The 14,764-nt window shown below is 49.5% G+C and overlaps 1 protein-coding gene across 1 annotated transcript in view; it reads right to left on the reverse strand.

The window, feature by feature from the left end:
• The window catches only part of ASTN2 (astrotactin 2), a 360,756-nt gene that overhangs the window by 326,021 nt on the left and 19,971 nt on the right, over positions 1 to 14,764 (reverse strand). The window lies entirely within an intron of this gene.

Below are 14,764 nucleotides of genomic sequence, written 5' to 3' on the forward strand. Positions count from 1 at the left end.
CATCTTCCCACTCCGCTCCTTCCTTCAGGCAGCAACCGGGCAGAGAGACCAGCAGAAAGAGCATCCAAATGAGAAGAGATGGTATCGGTCATGTAGGAAGCAAAAATAAAAACAACTCCTTTTGACCCTGAGCACAAGAGCCAAACTGGGGTCGCCAAAGCTCATTTCGGCAGCTTGCGACTCCACGGCCTCTGCTGGGAGCAGACATGGATAACTGCTCATTTCTAAGCACTTATGGATGCACAGCTCTAATTGTGTCACCACTGAGAACCCTCCCAAAACCCAGCACTTGGTCAACATTAATAAATAAAAACCAGGCAGCATGTACATGGAAGGGGCAGAGAAATGCAACAAAACAGCCACAAGTATTGGACCAGGAAAGAAACATCTCCCCCTCATCCCTCCCAGTGCTAACTATTCAGCTTCACTAACTCACAAGCATTTAGTAAAGGTCTTAGAAAGAAACAGCCCTTGATCTCTGAGCACCGAGCATGAAATGAAGCTGCAGAGGCCAACGCTCACCAAATAAAAGGTTGCCTTCACACAAACAACAGGTTGGCTGCTCTTAGAGCGAAATGCATGCATGTGCCAGTGGCCCCTCCAGCAGTAGCCAGGGGGGACTGCGAGGTCCTTCACCGTACCCGATGGTGTGCATGTAAACCAGTCAAAGACTATCTCATACCATGCTTGAAATACCTCCGGGAGCTGCAGCAGCACAGGATCACTCCCCTATTCCTTTTATCCTGCTCATCCTTTAACTTCATCCCCAACTGTCCTCCCAAACAGCATCACTATTCCTCCTCACCCCTGCTCGGATGCTCACCAAAAGCCAGGTAGCTTACACTTCCTCATCTGCGCTTCACTGATCCCCATTAGTAATTACACTGCTGCAGCAGCAGCTCCGTAACTTTAATTATAAGACAATTTCTGTTCTAGTCCCTGGATTTGACTCACTGCCGCAGACCGCCCCCCCCCCCCGCCTTTTCTCGCCCATCCTCACTTCTGAAATGACCTAATGAGAAGTCGTGCAGATAAGGAGTTTGAACAATTAGGTATAACGATAATACGGACATCACTTTCATACAGATGTCTGACACCGCTTCAAGGGCAGGACCGAAAAACCTGCATTTGCAATTTTTTATGATCAGAAATGGCATCAGGATCCTTTCTGGAAGCTCACATTTGTTTACTTTTCAAACAAAAAATTTTATGTCCATCATTTCTAAAGCTCTGGGACACCCTCCCCTCACTGCTGGCATCTCGCCTTCAGCAGAGCCCAACGCAGAGATGTGCCAGCAAACTGCACGCAGGGCTGCAAACTCACCAACACCTCCGCACCCAGAGCATCCCATCAGCACCCAGATGTCTTGCTGACACCCCCTGCGAGGCAGCTGGGGTATAGGGGGAGCATCAGGAAAATAAAACCCACCAATTCAGAAGTCAGAAATCCCAGGTTTCACACCTGGATCTTCAGCTCAACTCACTTGACTTCACGTCTCTTCCCCCCACCTGTCACTGGGAATAATATTTTTTTCCTGACATGCTTTGTTATTCAGAGATAGAAGATTCTGTAAATGCTGAATTATTATCATCAAATTATAATACTCAGAACATTGTCTCCCTTTGGGATTCATGCTGCAGGAGAAGAGAACACAGCACAGGCACCCGGAGCTGAAATGTGCCACGTTTAGTTCCCTTAGAGATATCGGGAACGGATGCTGCTTCAGTATTTTCTCTCTTCCTCAACTGTCCTGGAAGAGTGTCTCTGACAGGTCTTCTGCTGGAGAAATCTGAACTATATTTGAAAGGTAATTTTGGAGCAAATGGGAACCGAAGTGTCACAATTGTCATGATGAGATTATTTGGAATTTCCTTCCCATTTCAGGGGAGGGGGTGGGGGAAATCAAGACATTTTGCATTTCATTGTTTTGAAATGGGATGGCTCCTGCCACTGCCTCCACCCTCCCTGAGCTCTCCACAGGCTCCACAAAAGCCCCTGAAACAGAGCCAGCCAGCCCCACGTATTTGGTCCTCTATCATTTTCACTTTCAGAAATAAAGCAAATTCCAGATGAAGCCACTTACAGCACAGGACAAGGGGGCACCCTACTGAGGTTCCTACAGGGGAAGCCATCACCCAGCCTCATCCTGGACCCACCACTGATGGCCAGCATTAACAGGCATCCAGCACTGCATCTCAGGGCACACATCCACACCCAAACACGCAGAAAAGCCAAGCCACATTGCTGGGACTTCTCAAAACTACAGCACACAAGCACAGAGCCAGCAACATGCAGTTCTGGTACCCACGAGGCAGGGCTTGGCTCCCCCTGCACAAACCACCAGGCTGCTGCTCTGGGCGACCATCTGCTGGGAACAGCCCGGAGAAGGACCAGCACCCACCTCCCCATTCTTGCCCAGCTTAAGGCTTCATTTTGACATCTCCCAGACCCTCAAATATCACCTTTTCAGGAAAGGAGGCAAAGACAGCCAAACCTCTGGAGCTGGGCAAAGGCTAAGAAATTGCTAAGCGCTGAGAAGAGAGCCAGGAGAATGAGATTCCCCAGGAAGCGCAGCCGGCAAGCGAAGGAAAGCAGCAGCCTGTGCCCAGCTTGGCCAAGTCCCGGTATCACCACCAACACAGCTGCTCCAATGCCTGCCTCTTTCTGTAACTCAGGCCAAGAGCCCCAGAAATCTTCCAAACAAGTAACAGGGAAAACACAAATGCTGCAGGCACGCAACAGCGCAGCAAGAAGCCATCGACCTCGCGAGCTGGGGGAGAGGAGAGGGAAGGCTCTTGCAAGCAACAGACTGCAGCTCAGGCTGGGAGTTTTGCTCCTTCTCTACTACAAAACTTGCTATCAGCTTTTGCCTAAATGCTTTTTTTCCCCCCATGAAACTTGCACTGTTCCCCCCTCCCACAAAGAGTTTTGCACAGCAAAACCCCAGCTAGTGTGGGCACTGGAAATGTTAGCCTCACCAGTCCTGCTGGGAAACTGGGCTCCCTGCGCCCGCAGAGCACCACGCCAGCACGTCTGCTCCCTGTACGTCATCCCAACTCGGGCAGGACATCCCAGTTCATCCCAGAGCCCCCCAGCAGCATCCCCCGGAGGGGTCCGGGCACAGCACCCAGCCCAGGCTGCCCTCCTGCCTCTGCTACAGCTCAGGGTGCAGCCTGCTCCCTCCTCCCAGCACACTGCTGCTGTCACATCCACAGCTTCTCCCTGGGAATGATGACGGCAGATGATACAAGACCTTGAATTTAATTACAGTGGGGGAAAAAAAAAAAAAAAAAAAAAAAAAATGCTCAGAGTGATAAAGAACCCCTTTCATAAGCCACATTATTTGTGTCTCTTTTCTAGAGAATTTCAAGAGTTTGCTTGGGGGTTGGTTTGCATTTTGCAATTCAGGGCCACAGCTTGCACAGAAATAGGCATACGGCTGGGCAGTTGGTTGCCCGTGAGCATCCTGACGGTACAGCATGGGAGTGTCTGGCACTGTAACCAGCCGCTGTGTAACAGGGGCAAATATCTCATCTTCTCAGCTACCTGCTGGACATCACTTCCCAACACCACACACACCCCCTCCTGCTTACCCTGGATATCGTGAGGCGCAGTTTCAAACCCTCGCACACAAGACAAACCACTGGCAGATGCTTCACAGAGATGGGAGAACATTTAAAAATAAAAATCCCACACCCTTACAAGCTGTATGGTTCAACCTGCCATTGCACTTCACAGAATCACAGAATCGTCTAAGTTGGAAAAGACCTTGAAGATCATCCAGTCCAACCATTAACCTAACATTGACAGTTCCCAACTACACCAGATCCCTCAGCGCTATGTCGACTCTACTCTTAAACACCTCCAGGGATGGGGACTCCACCACCTCCCTGGGCAGCCCATTCCAACGCCCAACAACCCGTTCTGTAAAAAAATGCTTCCTAATATCTAGTCTAAACCTTCCCTGGTGCAACTTGAGGCCATTCCCTCTTATCCTATCACTTATTACTTGGTTAAAGAGATTCATCCCCAGTTCTCTGCACCCTCCTTTCAGGTAGTTGTAGAGGGCCATGAGGTTTGCTTGTAGCAGAAAACCCAGACAGGGTTTTCCCATGCTCTTTAGGGGCTGTTTCATCTATGGACCACATGCTACCAGAGAAGAAGGGGCACGGTTCTGTAGAGGTCATTAGCAAACAGATTATCTGGGCATTGTAGGAAAGGGTCTTACCAATGGCAGGGGGAGAAGAGAGGGGAGCAGGCAGAAGACCAGCCTCACTGGAGGGCAAACAGTGATTAAATATTTATAGATTTTAATGTATTGATTTGTTAAGTCGGGAAACAGTCCTTTAAGAGTTTGAAGATGCCTTTCAAGGCAATTCTTAATCAGCAACCCAGGTGCAGCAAAGAGGAGCTCAACAAGCCGCAGAAACCACTCCAGGGGAAGGTCTTCAAAGTGGGGCTCTCCCCTCCTCACCCCGGCGGGGGACCCCTACGGCCAGGACGGGATCCAGGAGGCTCAAAGAGCCCTGCGACAGATTTATGTCCAAGGCTTTCTAATTAAGTTTCTCCTGTAAAGGATTTATTTTTGGACAGCATTTTTGCAGGAGAAAATTAAATGACACTGCTTAGGGAGAAACAAACTGCAGTATTTCATGCCAGCAAGAAAAGAAAGACTCCACACCCCTTCCAAAATCTGCACAAGAGACCACAGAAAACTGCTGCCCATGCTGGCCTCTGCATCACCATCCCTACACCAGCTCCTTGCCTTGCTTTAGAAAAAAACCTTCACTTCAGAAGCATAAATAACCAAAAATGGGGGGGGGGGGGGGGGTGTGTGCCCAGCAAGTGCTGACCCAGGTAAGGCAGCTGGTCATTGCCCCTGGAAGCACTGCCTGGTTTGGCACAAGGGCCCCCATTACAGGAGGACGCAGCTCTGTGGTGCTCCTCGTGTGCATTAAGGTGGCACCTACCCCTGTCTGAGTTGGGACAGACCTTCTCAGTGGCACCATTTGGCCTCTGGAAATGTTTCGGTGCCACCAAAGCAAAGGCGTTCGAACAGGCAGTGCTGCTGAGCAAGTGCCTTCACTGGGTTTATGCCGACGACGACAGCAAACCAGTGTCCCCCATCCCTCATTTATGATGGTGCAGAGCTGGAAGCAGGACACCTGCCCAGCAAAATCCTAAACCTCCTGCAATTCAGCCATGAAAAGTAATACTTCAAAGTAAAATGGCAGTTTTAATTCTAGTTCAGACAATTGGAAGGTACAAATTAAGTGCTCCCTCCCACTTTCTTCACTGAAATTATATTTTCTGAAGGGAAAACTGTGAGAAAAGTCTTGGATGCTCCTCTCTGGCTGGGAAGCATCAAGCAGTCCCAGGGCTGCAAATACAACATCCCATAGTCCATTGAATCCATTAGCTTACTTATCAATATGAGATTAATTATTCCAGTTCACAGGATATTTGGTTATTTCTTAATGCTCCAACTACCACATTCGAAAGAGCCGAGATGCTCTTGCCTTGGCTCACTGGCTTCGCTACTCCTCAAGGTCACTGTCAGCTTTTAAGACACAAGCAAACGCCTCCTCCGGGCTCACTGACAAAACAGCAAATAAACCCCATTTCAGAATCATCTGCTGATGCTTGAGCCGATGAGGTCCTCTCCTGCAGCCCTGTCCAGGGAGGAGAGTGACTGCAGCCTACCCTCTACTGATGACTCTAAGAGTATAAGCAAGTGCGCCTTGAGTTTGGGTTTCTGCTACCAAATTTTAACAGGAAAGGGAGGAGGGGGACAGAAGAGGGAGGGAGTGCACAAACAGGGGAATACAAGAAATTGCACACATTTTGTTCCCGAATCCTCCAAACGTGACTCACTTTGCTCTATTGTGACAAACTGAAACGCCTCTGAGGAGTTCATTTCACGTCTCATCCATTCTCTGAATAATGGGAAAATCCCTCTTTGTTTCTCTAAGATATCAGCACGCACGACGCGCCACGTACACCCGGTTCCATTAGACATAATGGAACAAGATTGTCCCAGAAGTTGTTTTCAATTGCTTGAGTGCATCCTTCATTTAGGGAAACAAGAATATATGAGCTGCTCTACCCCAGTCAATGTGAGGACGCAGTCTTTAAGCTGAAGTCGGGGCCATTTGTTTCCCAGCTTTGGCATGGGAAGAGGGTTGGTCCTTCCTCTCCCCAGCTCCAGGTCTGGCTTAACCAAGAGGCTTGGACATCCTCCCGGGGAAACCCAGGCTCCTGCCAGCACAAAGCCATGTGTAAAGCTGGAGGTCAAGCTGTCCTACAACAAAGGGTCCCTTTCCCTACGTTTCCAGCTTGGGTGTTCCTATTAGGCACCGAAGCCTCAAGATGCTACGCCACATGCCGTGCAATGTCGAGCAAGGATGCTGCGGGATGCACCAGGGATGCCTGCGCTTTTCTGGCTGTTGACCTGGTTTTCCAGTATATCCCATCGTGCATTATGCAGCACATAATGGTGACAGTTGTACAGTCAGAGGGCTCAGGAACACTCTGAGACCTCAATGTGTAACAAAAAAGCCTGCTTATCTGTCAAGGAAAGCAGATCCCCCAGGAATGCATGTTCTAGCTGGCTGTCTACAATTTACTTTGACTTCTTGGGACAAAAGAAAGTTTGAAAGCCTTGGAGACAAACCAGGCTGCCTTAAAGACACCGTCTGTGATAACGATGTTGTTAGCATTGCTAACATTGCTTCTGCATGCAGAAGGAACCGATGGGGCTTCGTGGGGGGGAGAACGACGGATCACAGCAGCCAGGTTTTTAGTTTTGTTTTTTTAATTGACTGCCACCTTGAGATAGTTCCTCTTCCCAACATGGGGAAAAAAAAAAAAAAAAAAAATCACAACAAAGCAAACAGCATCTTGAGCCTATTGGATCCTTTTCAGCAAAGCATTGGCTTGAAGCCTCCGTGAGCGACACTGGTGCTTAAAGCACAGCACGTGCCTGAGCTGCATTGCTGAATCGGGACCGATGCTCCCAGAACAAATTCACACAAATGTCCTGCACTTACAGGACACGGCAGCGACTACCCCCAGCCACGCTGCACACTGGGGACATCAGGCCTTTCAAGTTTAACAAGTTTTAAGTTTTCCCCTTGAAGAAAGCATGCAATGCGAGCACAAGCAAAATAACAAAACCTGCCCTCCCCCTGCCAAAGCACAGAACCACTTTCAAGCTGTTCTTTCCCCCTAAATATTTATTTTCTTTTCAGATTTACCTCCACAGGGAACAGAGCAACTCCTGACCACAGCCAGACCAGCAAACACCCCCGGTGGGCACTGGGGTCTGTGGGGAGAGGAGCGAGGCTGAGCTCTGAGCGACATAGTCCCAGGGCTCTGCCACGGCCGGCATCAGCTCCCTGCTGTTCCCATGCCCAAAGCCTTATCCCAGCCCTGTCCTAACCTCCAGACAGATGAGCTCAGGGCCACATTGAATCACACGTTTTTGTCCCTAGACTTGGCACCAAGCCCTTCCTCTATAGCTTCTACTGGCTTGGTTTCAACAGCAATAGGTTTTATTATTATGCCTTGCTGCCCTAATTCTCTCCGCACTCAATTTTCCATTGACACGTTGACCCTCTGCTGCATTTGTGAGCTCTGGGCAGGCGGCAGGCAGCGCTCGGTCCCCTGCCCACATGAAACGGGAGTTGAGGGGCGGGAGAGGCGGCATCCTGGTCCTGCCGGTATCTGCACAGACACGGCCCTGCGGGAAGGAGGAGGCTGGGAACTTTCTGAAGAGAGCAGAAAGACACAGAGGGGGAGATGGTGAACAAAAGGAAAGCCAAGGAAAGCAAAAATGATGCAGCACAAAGAAAGCGAAGGGTCAGGGGAAGAGAAAGAAGAGAGCAAAAGCAGCAGAAATTCAGCTGATGGGGTAGGAAACACGATGCTGACATGTGGCAATAAAATAGCTTCACGGCACCAGCACAAGGCACCGAGGGCTGCTGCTGCCTCACCCGGTGAGGGAACTCTCCCGGCTCCAGGTGTCACCAGTCCAGCCCTGCCTGGCTCCTGGTCACCTTTTCACAGCCCCGCTGGGACACCCAGAAGAGCAGCAGGGGAAGATGCAGATGGATTTGCTCCCAGGACTGCGGAGGCTCGTTTCTGCTTTCTCTTCTGGTTTCTGTGTGGTCAGACAGGCTGGGCAGAGGGAGGTGGTTGTCCCCACCTCATGCCTGGGTTTCCCCCAAAAAAGTGGATTGCTCCAAGGAGAAGATCCACCTTGAAGCCAGCATTCCAGCTCCGAGCACTATGTTCGTTTGCCTCAGGCTGCAAGACAGGTGGGACAGGAGCCTGGCAGCACCCTCATTTTGCCTCCAACTCAGGACTTTACACCCCTCCACTAGGGAGAGGGATGCAGATGCACAAGCACAGCATCTCTAACCCGCAGCCCCTGACCCAGCTGGTGCTGGCTGTCCCCAGAAGCCACTTCACCCACTCCCGCTGGCTTTGCCACACCATCCCAACCCACCCCATCACAATTTTTATTCACAGGGGGCATGCAAATACCCACTGAGGAGCAGCCTGGCTGGGGGTAAGACCAAGAGGATCAGTGCCAGCACAGCCCAGGGGGCTCCAGGGAGGAGAAGGAGGAAAAGGACAGCACTGGCTCGCAGCTGCCTGCCGAACACAATGCAGAGATGGAGAATGGCCTGTGATTACAATTTGAAGGGCTTCTATGCACTGAAAGGGAACTGATTCAATTGTGCCACAACTCCTGAGAAGCTGTCAGCAATCAAGGCGTTCTCCCCACTACAATCATCAGAGGCAGGGTGTGAGGAGAGCACGAAAAAAAAGTATAGCTTAGGTGATGGCAAGGTACAGCAGCACAGCTCATTCTGCAGCTGTGATTTCCCTCCCCATCAGCATCCATCGCTGGAGGCAGGGAGCGTCAGGGAGACCAGGGTGACAGAGGAGACACTGGTTTGCAAAATGCTGCTCTGGCGAATGCTGGGTGCCCCCAAGACTCAACAAGCCACTGACCGCCAAGATTGGAGGAGTAGGGGATGCTGCAGGGCATGAATCTGTGATGCACATTGTGTGACCACTTGCTCTAGTGAGCTCCCCTGAGCGCATCACATGCCCCTGGGCTGCAACTGCAGGCAGCGTAAAGGCAGCCAGCCATCCCACACACAGGCAGCGCCTCCATCCCAGGCACCTTCTGCATCCCAACTCCTTTCCCTGGATGCAGGTAACTTGGGGAAAATTTGAGCCCAGCCTCCCCTCCCTACGTGCACCCAACAGCGACAGCTCCCGCAGCTAAGCCAGCACCCATCCCTTCATTTGGAAATTTGAACGAACGTGGAGCTGCCAGCTTTCACTCCACCAGTTCAAGATCCAAGCCGCTGAAAGCCACTTTTAACACCTCTCTGCAAACCTGAGACCGGGCCAAGAAAACTTTTAACACAGACAAGATAGAAACAAAAACCCCTCCGGCTCCTGCCCTTCCCCATATGCCACACTGTTCATGGGGAGCATGAATACTCACGGGGGGGCATTCAGAAGGGAAGATGACAAAGCAGATGCCACAGAGCTGGTGGGCACCAAAGACCAGTGTAACACCAACCCCTGCCCATGCCCAGCACCAGCTGCCTGCAGCCCCCGGGACGCCAGCAGCTTGGAGTTCTCGCTGCCACTCATGCACAAAACTCAATTTTCAGAGCTGGAAAGCAACCCTGAGAAGATCTCAGTTTTGGGGGCTGCAAGAGATTGGAGTTCATTTTATAAAGCCAGCATCATGCCAGAAATTCCTGCTTTGCCACAAGCTCCGCTCAGCCACTAATCCCAAAATGGAGCCACCAACGTGCACATTATTTCAGAGTTTATCCCCTGCCCATGGACAAACTCTTCCCAGACAAGAGCAACCTCATAAAAGCTTCAGCAGGAAGGATGTCACCAGGACACACGTGTTCACCTCCTCCCTGTTGACCCAACCGAAGGGTTTTTTTCAAGCATTGCAGAACTACCACTAAAGAAAATGCAGATCTCCAAAGTCTGCTTGAAATCAGCAAAATGCATTACATACATGTTGGTAGGTAGAAGCTATCTTATTATCCAAGGAGATTATAATTACCTCATTTGCCTATTAAAAGGATACTGTGACAATGTTTAAGTTAGAATGCTTTGGTTATTTGCTGAAGATTATGTGGTAGCAATCAAGTGAAAATTCAGGCTGTAATACAGCCATAGCAATATTGCTAGTAATTTGTGTAACCAATAAAAATTATTTTTAATGTATTAGCCAACGTGTTTAAATATGCTTTTTTATATACACATACATATATATATGTATATATATACACACATTGATGGGCAACATGGGCTCAATTTCCCCCCATCTGAAAACTGAGACTGTTGAAGCATCTTTCTTCGTTAGCGCAGCACAAGACATAACACTTCAGCAGGAGGCTATCTCCCGGATAGCCTGATCCACACCCTGCCAAATGGATGCAGAAGATCAAGTCTCCCATCAGCTGATAGCACCCTGTACGATCAGAGAAGAAGAATTCACTGAGCCCTACAAGAAAGGAGACTTGGGGTAATAGGATGGGGGACAACACCATTTTCCCTTTTCTACAAGCCTGTCTTGGAGTCAACAGCTCTTTCTTTGAGTCTCTTTAACCAAGTAATGAGTCTCTTTAACCAAGTAACAAGCGATAGGACAAGAGGTAATGGCCTCAAGTTGTGCCAGGGAAGGTTTAGACTAGATATTAGGAAGCATTTTTTTTACAGAACAGGTTGTTAGGTGTTGGAATGGGCTGCCCAGGGCAGTGGTGGAGTCCCCATCCCTGGAGGTATTTAAGAGTCGGGTTGACCCAGCGCTGAGGGATCTGGTGTAGTTGGGAACTGTCAATGTTAGGTTAATGGTTGGACTGGATGATCTTCAAGGTCTTTTCCAACCTAGACGATTCTGTGATTCACCCTGAGATTACTGGGGAAAATGTCCTGGACTATTTCTTACAAGGATTCTGTAGCTCCGCTCCTAGGCTTTAACATCTATTTTTAATATACAGCCCACCCCATTGTGCAGGGTGTGAGGTTTCTTTTCTTCTAAACGATAAAAAAAAAAAGAAATAGACTCATACATTTTTACTTGGCATTGCCCTCAGAAAATGGAAATCTGGTTAGTTATTCCTTGCAATCCCAAATCATCCCTGCCAGGCCAAACAGAGTGAATAAATCCTTGCTTCTAGAGATAGCCCCTCCGTTATAAGTGCATGATGGGACCAGCATCCCATTGACCCAAGGCCACCGGGAGCACCGGCTGCAACCCATTCAGTCTGTGTCTTTGCCTCCCAGCCGCCAAGCAATCCCAGGAGGGATTAGCATGAGAGCCCAGTGGGATGATGCATTTCCCCAGCTGAGAGCAGCCTTTGGGAGCACAGACACCAAAACTCAATTTTCTTCTCGGCTGTGCCATTTAACCTTGCAGAAAGGAGCGAGCGGATGGGGGAGGAGGAGGGATGCAGGGGAGGACGGATGTTTCCATTCAAAGATATCCCTCCCGTGTCCTGCCCTTCCTGAGAAGTCTGGGAAGAAGCTTGTTTTATTTGTAGGAAGCAGAAGAAAAGAGCAATATTACAGCCTGTTGTAGCCCTCCAGCAGTTGGAATACGGGAGAGAGCTGCTACATGAGCAGCTCTTCCAGAAACCAGCCGTTCCCAAAGACACAGGCAGGCAGGAGAGATCACAGCAATCATGCAGCACGACCCCCCGCCTGACAGTGGCCAGCTAATTTCATTTGGGGATTTGTGCTTCATTTTCAGCCTGAATTTACCTAATTGCAGCTTCCAGCTGCTGGATACAGTTATGCCTGAGCCTGCAAGGTGGGGGGCTTTGCTCTGAATAGCCTTATTTTCCCAAAACAGAAAGCTGATCAACCAATGTTATTTTTCCCCAAGATTTCACACCAGGGAAAGGCCACAGCCCTGTGCCTTGAGAATGGGCTTCTTTTACAAAATCAGAAAGAAAATAATAATGCCCAGCACAGTGCTGGGCTGTGCACCAGCCTCCCTCCTCCCTGTGCAGAGAAGGGCTGACCTAAGACCACTGGATGTGGGCAGCCAGCTCATCCAGGGCTCTCCCCACCTTATTGGAGTCAACATCTCCAGGAAGAAACTCCAAGTCAAACAAGGCGTGAACTATCAGAAAAGCTACTTCAGAAGCATATGGTGAGGTTTCTCAGAAGTTGTAGCTGCTCAGCAAAACTTGTGCATCCTGACTGCCGAGCTAATTTCAGTCCTTTGGATCTGAAAAGGCTTCTTAGCTCAGGTACAGAGTTGTGCCAAACACTAATAGAATTCCCACAACATCCTCAAAGCTGTGGATGCTTTTCCTAAAAGTTGTGTAAACAGTAAAGCAGCTGCAGTATTTGGTTTTTTTATTAGTATTACTTTATCTTTAAAAAGCAGAAGACCATGGCTCCGGGACCACAAAGCTAAATACCAAACTGCAGGAGAGCAGGAACTTCACTCAGAGTCTAATTAGGGGTCAGCCAGTATAGAAGCCAGCAAAGTATAATCTGAACGGGTCAAGGCAATGCAACTTCCTTGAGGGATGGTGGAAAAGAGGCATGCTAAGCAACCTGGCAGTATTATCTGCAAAAGAAAGCCTTTAAAATAGATGAAGGTGATTTAGAGGGTCTAATTTCAGCAGATTTTCAGAGAGCTTATGATAAAAGCGCTTCATAAAAGATTAAGGAAAATAAACAGCTATCCCATAAGGGGCACAGCCAGGCAGGGATTACAGCTGGCTAGGCAAAAGGAAACAAAGACAGTGCTTCCCAAATTGAAAAGAGGTTCATGGGGGCCAACTGCGTTACAGAAACGCTGCAAGAAGCAGAGAGCAAGTCGCAGTTTATGGAGGATCTTGGGGAGCTTCGGTTTGCTGCAGCTACAGGAGCTGAGCATCTTCAGCTGGATTCATTACACACCGCAGGAGGTGGACGATGAAATTCTGTTTAGGCGAGTAAACGAACGTGTTCCGCACACTGAACCACTTGCCAGAGGAAGGTGGATGTACTGAATAACCACACTGATCCTGTATTTTAGTTGACTTGCCTCTAATACTGCCGATAACGGAGACTCCAAAGATGGATGATGAAGCTGCATCCCTGCAGCGGGATGCACTGAGAGCCCTGGCTGCTGCTGGACCAGGAGAGAAGAGCAAGATGTGCCTCAGGTGGCAGAGAGATGGTAAAGGAGATTGAAAAGCCTGATCATGTCCCTGCTTCTCATAACAGATAAGCCAGCACGGTGGTACCCGCAGGGAGCAGGGCTGTGTTCATCAGCTCCAAATCCAGTGACTGCACTGTCCCACAGCAGCAGAGATGATGATGGTAGGGCTGCCCACATGCATGTGGGAAGGAGAAAGCTACTTGGGGAACACCTGAAATCTAATTAACAACCTGCAACACTTCTCCAAAGAAAGACATGAGGGTACAGAAAGGCATAGACTTCATATAGTTTTCAGAGTTTAGTGAAACAGGTGCTCACAGACTGGCCAGTGCCAAGATCTTGCCCATCCAGACCCTTCATCTCCCTCTCCCAGCCAGAGATCTGCTGCACCAGCCCTCCTCATCACCCCAGACCTGCCACCAGCCAACCCTTCCCTCCCCACACCAGGAAAGCCCAGGAGAGGTCTGAAATATGGCATTTCACAGCGTTTCAATGTTTCCCCCCTCTACCTGCTGCCTCAGCAGAAAAATAGGGCTCACACTGACTCCGAGGGCTGCCTTCCCCAGAAAAGCCCCCATGAGCTGCCCGCAAGGACACTGCACATGCACACGCCCCTTCTCTAAACTGAGAAAGGGGACTCCCACCACACACACATGTGTTTGCCTGCAAGCACCAAGCTGCAAAGCCTCTGGAGACCATCTGCAGGCAGGATCGTGTGTGCAGCCCACAGCCCTGGAAGCCTCTCAGCAAATATTTGACATATATTTTTGGGAGGTGTTTAGAGGGGGCTGCCAGCTCATGCAAGCAAATTAAATTGAAGAGAAGTTGGTTCAGTGCTTTTCATTAACAACCTTCCAAGGGGGGAAAAAAAAATATTAATTCCCAAGTCTAAGGTAAAAAGAAAAAAAAAAAACCAAACCCAACAGTTTTCTTCATGCGAAACTAACACAGAGTAAATCAATCAAACCCTGCTCCCCCATGACAGGGGAGGACGCAACATTGAACAACGCTCATCGCTCCCCGTTGGTGATTTCTCATCTCAACCCCTGCTAGGAAAGCCTTACCCAGCAGCCGCCCTGGGGCTGTGGCAGGCGATGCAGCCTCCCTGCCCTGTCCCACAGGCTTCCAGGCATTGCAAAATACCCCGAGTGATGCACTTCGCTAACAACACCCCAAGAGACAAATCAGTCCTTGGGCAACTCAAGACCTTGCCAATTTTTTCAGGGACCCAGGAGGGTGCCACATTATCAGCCGCTACACACCTAACGAGAATCTGTTCAGCTAAAACTTCTGGAGAAATCCAGAGACAGAAAGTGGCCAACTTCCCAGAGATTTTTCAGTAGGGAGTACTAATGACATCAATCAGAAAACCAGTTGAGCTTCAGACACCCGCTATCTTGTGGCACTTCTTCGTCAGCATCTCTAGCAGCATCTAACAGTAGGAGCACGCTTCCAACAAATCCTGAGCAATGCACTCCATTCCTACGTACAGAAAAACATCAGGGCTGAGATGTCTCATGCCTCGGCACAGCCATTCGGCCAAGAAGTGA

The sequence above is a fragment of the Strix uralensis genome, chromosome 21 (assembly GCF_047716275.1).
Source record: "Strix uralensis isolate ZFMK-TIS-50842 chromosome 21, bStrUra1, whole genome shotgun sequence".
In the NCBI taxonomy this organism is placed as follows: Eukaryota; Metazoa; Chordata; class Aves; order Strigiformes; family Strigidae; genus Strix; species Strix uralensis.